Source organism: Syngnathus floridae, chromosome 2 (genome assembly GCF_059516105.1).
Source record: "Syngnathus floridae isolate MCC-2025c chromosome 2, RoL_Sflo_1.0, whole genome shotgun sequence".
NCBI classification, from domain to species: domain Eukaryota; kingdom Metazoa; phylum Chordata; class Actinopteri; order Syngnathiformes; family Syngnathidae; genus Syngnathus; species Syngnathus floridae.
In genome coordinates this window covers 8,539,845-8,546,551 of record NC_142414.1, presented here as the reverse complement: position 1 = coordinate 8,546,551, position 6,707 = coordinate 8,539,845, and the positions used below count along the sequence as shown (strand labels likewise).

General features: G+C 41.6%; 1 long non-coding RNA gene across 1 annotated transcript; it reads left to right on the top strand.

Moving 5' to 3' along the window:
* The first annotated feature begins 4,570 nt into the window (after positions 1 to 4,570).
* Positions 4,571 to 6,122, top strand: LOC148401562 (uncharacterized). The gene is made up of 3 exons (XR_015857157.1): positions 4,571 to 4,700; positions 5,834 to 5,921; positions 6,013 to 6,122. It is a non-coding gene; the product is annotated as an uncharacterized LOC148401562 (long non-coding RNA).
* The last annotated feature ends 585 nt before the right edge of the window (positions 6,123 to 6,707 follow it).

The window sequence follows — 6,707 nt, the reverse complement described above, 5'->3', positions numbered from 1 at the left end:
TTAAAGTGCTTAAATGGTTTGTTACAAATATGAGAAAATCGTAAAACTACTCAACCTTCAACCGATTGGTCCAATTTAACTGGACCGGTGTTTGTTTCCCACGTTGGTCCAGACCTTTTATGCAGGTGTAAATGCAAACTAACAATCTGTTTTTTTTTGTGATAGTCTTGCTTGGCTTCTAAACGGATTCGATGAGATTCATGTCCTGGTGAGTCCTGAATACCACTGCCGATCCTCACCAACAACTTTTTGGGCTTGACAAGCCATCGACAAGCCCGGCGTGGTTGGAGATATTAGTCTGGAGTGAATGTCCATCACACCTAATACTGCTGCCAGTTTTTTGTGGGTCACGATTCAGGTTGGGTCCAGGTTGGTACTTTCCTTCACACTGACACAGCCTGAGAAGGAGCCGTGAAACTAAAAGAGGTGAGACGATTGTAGACCGAGGGGAGAAAAGAAACGCAGCCATGAACACAAACGTGGCCCGGGGCTACGTATTTTTAAAGCACACTAATTCATGCGTACATGGAATTCCTCGGCAAGTGTGAAGGCAGAATATTAAAGCCACGTATTTCCGCTTGTGATCTCGAATGCGCGGTGTAGCCGAACATGAAATGTGAATGTATTATTATTTTATTTTTGTATATTTTTTAGATTTGTTTTCATTATACAAAGCAAGAATCTATCCTTTTTTTTTCTGGATGATCTAGCGGACAGGTGTCAAACTCAAGGCCCGGGGGCCAGATACGGCCCGTCACATTATTTTGTGTGGCCCGCGAAGACAAATTGTGCATCGAATTTAAACGTCAATACTGAAATTACAAATTATTTTCACTTTTAAAAAAGAGCGATTTTGCGAATAATTTTTATTGTCATACATATTTATTTAAATATTTATTTGGGTTGACAATTTCAATGGCCCGCCAAAGAAAACTATGACCATGACAAAAATAAGTTTGACACCCCTGATGTAGTGGATAATTCAGGACATATAATTTGGCTCCGTTGGTTATTTTAATCTGATGGCCATTGAAGGATTATTATTTTATGTCAGGGTTGTCCAACTCATTTTTGATTGTGGGCCACATCAGTTAAGGTTGTCCTCCCCGGGGTTGGTTATAACCATTTAAGCATTCATCGTGTTACCGCATGATTGCCACAATATTTGATGATTATCAATTTCCCAACAAGTAAGTCTAAAATTAGATGATTAGTGAACTAGTGCCAAGCAGATAACTATGGTACGCTTTATTTAAAAAGCTGAATAAGCTTGTAATATTGTGGCATTTAATAATGACGATAGTGTTGGGGCCTCTAGAGTTTTCATTTTGAGTTGAAACGTGTTCGATACTTTTGTATCATCGCAGCACATTTGGCAAGAAAGGATTTAAATGGGCCGTACCAAATGACACAGCAGGACGGAGATGACCTGTCTTTAGTTCTCTATAAGGTAAAATTAGGGTCAAAGGTCATGAGGATACAACAAGTCATCAACCCTTAAATATTAGGAGGTGCATTAAATTGTGGAAAAAATCAAATGTAGTCCACAAAAGGTAACTCAAAAGTACAACAAAATAAACCGTTTCAAAAGGGTAAATGCAAATATATTGTAGTTAAAAGACAAACATAAGCTAACTGTGAATGTCTTCCCATCCAGGGGCCATCAAGTCAGGTGACGGTGGCGCCACCCGGTAATCGAGGCCAAAGGTAACGTTTCCTGCTTTCACAGGATAACACTTATAAAGCGTGCGAGCATATGGACCGTTTACATCCCGCCCAACACGAAGGAAGTGATGCGTTTATGTTGTGTAAACCTCAGCTGCGCATCCGGGAGATGCCACAGCTGCCCGACGTTGCAGTTTACCTGAAAAGATATAAACCATGAGCCAAGACGCTCGCATGGATACAAACGTTCCTTCCGACACCTTCATATTTCTGCCTTTCCTCTACGCCTGTCCCGAAAAAAAAAAACTGATCTGATCTGACAGAAGGAAGTCAGTCGCTCAACGCCCTCACAGTGAGCACCACGGGCGAGAGTTAGCTTCTCCAGTGTGCCATACAGAAAAAGACAAAGAAACACATTTGTGCTTTACAGGCTGTGTTCATAAAATCGTCGGACTCAATATTAGCTACACGTGCGTCTGCATCAAACACTCGATCTTCACAAAGAAAATAAGGCACACTTTAAGTGACATCCTTAAAAATATCTGTGTTATTGAAATGTTGGGGTTTTTTTGGGCTATGTTGACTTTTTATAGAAACAGCTCCGATTCAGTGATACAAAGCATTTCACCATGAGAAAAGTTTTAATTAGCACCGTTACGTTCAAAGACCAAACACATTCAGGCTACCTTTGCGTGGGTTGTAGTTTGAAATGTATTTTCTTGGTGTTATGGACATTTGGTCTTGCCAGTGAAGACTACGTTTTATTCTTTAAATGTGTAACCATCTTGAACTATCAGCTGAAAAACACTGAGAAGACCTCAAATGAACCATAAACAACCTTGTGTAAAGTCCAGAAGAAGCAACAGACGAAAGAAACTAAAGACAAACACTACACGGGAAAATAAAAAACACTTTGGAGCAAAGCGCTCAAGAAGGTCAGTTGATCCCGTACGTACGAGCCAGTCGTGAGAAACAGTGGAGGTAATGTCATGGATTGGGTTCGCATGACTTCTTCCGGAACAGCCTCATTAATCTTCATCGGTGCGACCCTTGACGGCAGCGGCAAAACAAACTCTCAAGTCTGTCGGAGCATTTTGTCTGCCAATGAAAGATGCGGCCAAACTGATTGGGAGGTACCGAGACCTCAAACAGCTCGTATTTAGATGGCTCCAATCAATCCCCAGACTTAAATGCCATGGAGAGTGCGTATTGGCTAGCTAGCATATTAGCTAGCTAGAGTGCGTATTCGTTAGCTATTTATATTTTCTAGCTAGATAGATAGTTTTCGATAGATAGATAGATAGATAGATAGATAGGTAGGTAGGTAGGTAGGTAGGTAGATAGATAGATAGATAGATAGATAGATAGATAGATAGATAGATAGATAGATAGATAGATAGATAGATAGATAGATAGATAGATAGATAGATACTTTATTCATCCTAGGGGGAAATTCAGGTGTCAGCAGTTAAATACAAAAATAAACAGAGACAATACTAAGATCGGACATGACAAATAAAACGATAACAAAAGACAGCTTAATAATAATAATTAATAATAATATAATAATAATAATATTGAGTGTGTGGAAGGAATAGAAGAACATTAGCAAGCTCTTTAGGAGGCTGAAACAATCCTGATTATTTGAATCCGGTGTGTTGCAGCTTGGACAGGTGGGCCCTGATATCACTTGCGTTCCACGACGCCAAATTGAATTTCAAATCAAGAGCACACACGTGAATAAGACACACTAGGCAAGCACGGAGTTACAAATCTTGCAGCCATTGTAGCTTTGGAGGATGAGAAAAGGAGAGAAGAGTAGAGCGGAGCTCCACCTACAGGCGAAGGGATCCGCCCTTGTCTTCCACACAAATGTATGCAAGCCCCCGTCACAGTCCAAGAATATTTTGTTTCCGTACATTTGCAGGAGAAAGACCAATTACACAATTACAGTGTGTTAAAATAGAAAATTATCTTGGAGTCATTCTCAGGCAAGCTATATGCAATTAGCATATGCACACACAAAAAATTAGCATAAGCACACACGTGCACAACTCAACTGAGTGGCATCATAATGTATATTTTTGTCAGTCATTTTTATTTAATCAAAATAAACTGTTCCATTCTACGTTCAGAAAACAATTTCTTTATGTTTATCGGTGAAATAAAATCCAGCCATCAGTTACATTTAATATGTCGCTGCCGTTTTGATTCAAACAGGCGATGAGCATCGCAATCCTCCCTTATAAAATATGGTTTTTTTTTTTCATGGCCTTCATGGTGAGCAAATTAGTGATCCAGACGCAAATAAGTGTGAAGAAGAAAGATGAAATCCCTCGCTTAATGAAATGAAAACTGGACTGCAGACGATCCCTTCACCGATGAGTCCCACCGACTTCATAGCGAATATTCCGCTTGGAAAAGAGCACAGGGCGTCTGGTTCTCCTCCACCTTCAAATTGTTTCGGGCAGAAGGCCAGTTGGTGCCTCTCCATCATCACATCGGCTTAAGTGCGCCCCGAAGGAAGTCGACAAGGCGATTCTGCGGCTAGCTTAGCGTGTTTGCTTTGTTAGCTCAAAGGCGTCGTATCACTTTTTAACCGGACGATTCCCCAAAAGTTTTTGAGGCGTCATCTAGCTGCTTCCCGCTAGCAAGCAAGTCAACTGGGATATCTTCAGCTGATCGGCTCTGGCAGGAAGTGAAGCCAACATTGCAGAACAGAGCAGTAATTAGAGGCCGGGCCTCTGCCTGACAGCAAATCAATGCCCCTTTTTCCGCGTTATCAATTAAAGACTTGTAATTACATGCATGGAGAATTGCCAGAACCAGATCCACCTCCCGGCGCACTTTGACCCCAGCACCTGCATTGACGAATGGAGGCGGGGCCAGTAACTTGTTTGCTCGCAAACCCTGCGGCTTCCCATCAGCACCTGGGAAAATGGATTTGAAACGAGAGCGGCTCCATCTACCCCCCCACGCCGCCGCCGCCGGATGAGCAGATGGAGGCTTCGGCAACGATTATGAGCACATTACCTGTGAGTGCTTTGACGAACAGGAACAATACAGGCGCTGCTAATAAAGGCCAATCAAACATGATGAGCGGCTAATGCGCCTCACCTCTTTGTCCCCCCCCCTCCCCGCACGACAGAGTCGGTCGGGCGCCATTTAGTTCTCATCAAGCCGGTCTGCCCGTGAAACAGCAAGCTTACCGTCCTTGTCCTCGCTCTTGTTTTGTTTAAGTGTCAGCGCTCAGTGTTCTCCCTGCGGGACTTTCACTCTCTGCATGCCTCCGTCTTTGTTTAACCACTTGAGTCGGAATTGGGCTGTGGTGTGTCTTTCTGTTATTGGCCAACGGGACTCGATTGGATCCGAGGTACACCGGCGTCCAATTCCAGGATTTGTAAACTGTGAGCGGACTTGAGATAAATCTGATTCGGCCTTTCTGCCCTCTCAGCAGGTCAATGTAAAATATAGGTGTCAAAGTCAAGGCCCGGGGGCCAGATACGGCCCGCCATATCATCATCAAGACAAATTTGTGTCATTACTTAAATTACAAATTGTCTTCACTTTAAAAAAAAATAGATATTGCTTGCAATTGTTTTTACCATTTGTTTTTTTTAAGAAATCGGAATAATTTTTATTAGTCTCTAATTTCAAAACTATAGGAAACTATAATGCGTCCCGTGACAAAAATAAGTTTGACACCCCTGAAGAAGATTCAAGTCTGCAAATGGAGGCTATGACACAGATAGAAACTTTCCCTAATTGGCTAGGGTTTTGTAAATAATGCTAGCTCGTTAATTAAATCCATCATAATAATCGTGCGCTTTACAAGCATGTAAAACTAAACCAAAAAAAATAAATAACTTTCAGAGTTTCCATTAACATTTCATAAAGTTAAGTCCTGAACTTCTACTGGCTGTTCTGGATGTGTTTTAACTTTTTATGTTCTTTTTTTTTATTTTCTATAAATGATGCTACCTTTGTTATTTGTCTTTGTTTAAAGGCAACATTCCGACATCTGCACTATTTATTACCACTGTGACTATCACCATTATTATTCCCACTCTATTTACCATGACTAATGTCTCCCTGGAGGGATTAATAAAGTTCTATCTACATTTCTATTAAAGGTCTTGACTGAGCAAAATGTTTACTTTCTATCTAGCTCTTCTGCTTCCTCTTAATGCAATTCCAACTGGGAAGAAACCTCCAACATCCATCTCAGCCCTGATTCCTCCAGGAACATCTGAAAGGTACACGCAGGATGTCCGCAAGCATGCCGAGCCTTTACATCATCTTTACATCAAGCTACAAATAGATATTTTCGTTTTCCACATAAATAAGCGTGCGCACGCCGGGGTCTTTGAAGTCGGAGCCGATGTTGTCTTACACGAGGATTCGGCCCCTCGTCTCATCAGCTCGCGCTTCCAAGGTGCAGAAGAGGCTTTATGTCTTTTATCACACGCCATAAACCTCTGCAAACAAAATGTGATTTGTTCTTTATTCTCCAAAGCGCCCAGAGTGGTGTTTTTTTTTTTTTTCTTCTTCTCTCTCCTGGTACTTTGATTATCCTTTAGTCTCTAAGACATCAGAATAGATCGTCTCGTTTGCTCACCAAAGAAAAAGAAGGTGAAATGTTCTCAGATCCGAGTCAAATGCTTGAATGGCTCTTTTTAAAAGTCCGCAACATGTTTATTTTCAAAGCATCCGCCACAGTAGGTTGTGTTTGACACTGATCGAGCATAATCATCAGAGATCACACACACACACACACACAACACACACACACTCACAGAAGGCAGCACCCCAACCCCCTCCAGTGCAAGTGGAGCTAACCACTCCAGGGAGCTGGAGACTCAATTAATGACATACAGTACATGCAGCACTTGAAAGATGTCAGGAAGAAAGAAAAACACAAACGCACATTAAAGAGCCGTCCACACACACATAGCTAAAGCCTTCACCTCTGGGAAAAAAAAAGTTGTTGAACAAACTCACAAGATGTCCTTTGCATTGCGATAATTGTAGCTGCTGAGCTA